Here is a 2,665-nt window from a genome sequence, read left to right as displayed (position 1 = left end):
CACTCTGTGTCTCCATGTGCTTCACACAGCTCTATTTAAACTGAATAGGGTCTGCTGGGAATCCCTCGCGCACTCCGCCCACCAATCACAGCGATCGGAACGCCGGCCAGCCAATCAGAGACGTCGCACACTTCCGGTATTAAACGAGGGGCGACGTCCGAAAATTGCGTCCTACCTTACTTAAAAAAGTGAGTAAGTGAAGCTAGTATGCCAAGAATTTGTCCATACGCACGGCTACATAATTCAAAGGAACATAATTAAATTTTAAAGTGCTAATTAGTACGTTTATGTAGGACACGAGCTCTCTGGTAACCATGGTAACCCATCGAGGCGTATTGTTGTATACTACTTAGTATGCGAGTACGCTACCGTGATAGCCCTTCAGGCACGCCCCTCCTCCAAAAGAGAAAGACATGACATCAGCCACGACCATGAATGTACGATATAAGCGTGGAGGAATGTACGACTCACATTCTTTTGTCATCAGTTACCTCCTGAACCGAGGGGAGGATGTTTCCTGTGTTCCAACTCAACACTTTCCTTTTGCCTTTTTATGGAAGCAGCCAGGCACAATGCGTTAAAAGCAGGAGAAATGAGTCCACTTGAGTTATTTTTAGGATCACAAAATACAAGATGAATTGGAACTTAGGTGCAGGTTACGAATCCGTGGTCTAGACTTCATAATAAATGAGAATTATTCAGAGGTCTGATGGCTGTAAAGCCAAACTGGCAAATAAACTCCAGTGATTTATGGCTTGTCAGGGGTTGTGATGTAATTAAGGATTTAAACACATTTGGGGCAATGTTGCTGTGGAACATTAATCAACGACAAGCTGGAATGTATCGTGTTTCTTTTCCCATAATGAACTGGACTGTTTTCCAATAACAGCATACCTCACTGGGTTTAATCCGGATATGACAATTCTGTGTTGATATGCATGGCATGCAGGTTTTTTTATTGCAATCTGAAGTGTATGGCATGAGGGTCAGCACCTTCAAATCCATGATTCGTGACCCTGAACCAGGAGACTCAGTCAAAAAGGGGTAGGTTGACCCCTTCAGGACAGCACGGTGGCTTAGTCACCTTGCACTTCCGGGTTCCGGGTTTGATTCCTGTCCTCGGGTGTCTATGTGTTTGTTCTCTCCATGCTTGGTAGGTTTCCTCTGGGTGCCCTGGTTTCCTCCCACAATCCAAAGACATGCAGATTAAGTGAACTGCCCATATTACCAATATCGTGTGAATGGGTGTGTGAGTGTGTGTGTGTGTCCTGCGATAGATTGGCACCCTGTCCAGGGTGTATCCTGCCTCGTACCCAAAGTCTCCTGGGATAGGCTCCAGGCCCCCCGCTACCCTGTATACAGGAGTGTTCACTTGAAAGTGAGATCTTGCCTCAAGTAAAGGGTTTTAGGTATCTCAGGTCCTTAAACATGAGTGAGGGTAAATTGTCATGAGTAAGAGGCTGACAGATGGATTGGTGCAGCAGTTGTGGTGAAGAGATGGCCAGGTCAAAAAGTGACTCAGTCAATATACATTTCAACCCTCACATAATGGTCACAAGCACTGGGTAGTGACTAAAAGAAGGAGGACGTGGATACAAAAGGCCCAAAAGAGTTCCTTTGCAGGGTGGAAAAGACAAGGTGAGAAGCTCAGACATTTGGGAGGAGCTCAAGTTTAAGCCGCTGCTCCTCCACATTGAGCAAGTTGAGGTGGTCTAGGCATCTGATAAGGATGCCTCCACGACGCCTATCTAGGGAGGTGTTAGGCATGAACAACAGACCAGAGAAGAGATATAATCTCTTCATCTAGTCATGAGAGTACCTGGGTGTCCCTGTGTGTGAGCTGGAGGGAGTGGTTAGAGAGATGGAAGTCCGGGCATCTCTCCCGAATAAGCAGTTGTAAACGAATGGATAGATGTATCATACTTTTTAGCTGTTTGTGAAATGCTTATTTCTCAAGTTACAGCACCTAATACAGTCCTTCCATTTTCCTACTTTTTCTAAAATTTCTAACAAAAGAAAAAACTGCTTAAATTACAGTTAAACTGGAAATCTGGAAGTTGAGTCATGTCATCTGGGCGTCTTTCCAGATAACCTCACTTGGATGACTGAGAATCTTCACAGACATTTAAACTGGAATATGTAAACTCCATCCTGAAGACATGATTAAAAAAATATACTTTGTTATAAGATGCTGACACTAGAGACTCCTTTCATAATATTACACACACATCTTATTACAGGTCCTCCATATCAACATCATAAGAACCCAACAGTGTGAACTTAGTGGAGCTGGGGCTTAAACCGGTGACTCTATAATAAGTAACCCACAGCATTAAGGCACTGAGCTTTCACTACAGCACCAAAACTTTATTCAATAACAATAAATTTTGTTTTGTTTATTATTAGCCTTAGATTATGTGGGGTTATCCATGTGAGTGGTTGTTCTTCTAAAAAAAAGGTACTGTGATAAAAGTTTGTTTAGTATGAGCATTTCTGAATAAGAGTCCTGAGAGAATAGTGTTTATGATTACCAAAGATTTTTTTTTCTAAATTCATTCACACATACTTGAGTTACATGTCAAGGAATATGATCAAGTTCAAGTTGAAATTTACAGTGATGTCACAGAGCAGTAAATTTAGTGACTCACATGTGACTTGTGGAGCA

Source organism: Clarias gariepinus, chromosome 23, assembly GCF_024256425.1.
Source record: "Clarias gariepinus isolate MV-2021 ecotype Netherlands chromosome 23, CGAR_prim_01v2, whole genome shotgun sequence".
NCBI lineage: Eukaryota > Metazoa > Chordata > Actinopteri > Siluriformes > Clariidae > Clarias > Clarias gariepinus.
The sequence above is the reverse complement of the archived record's forward strand: the minus strand, read 5'-3'. Positions refer to the sequence as shown.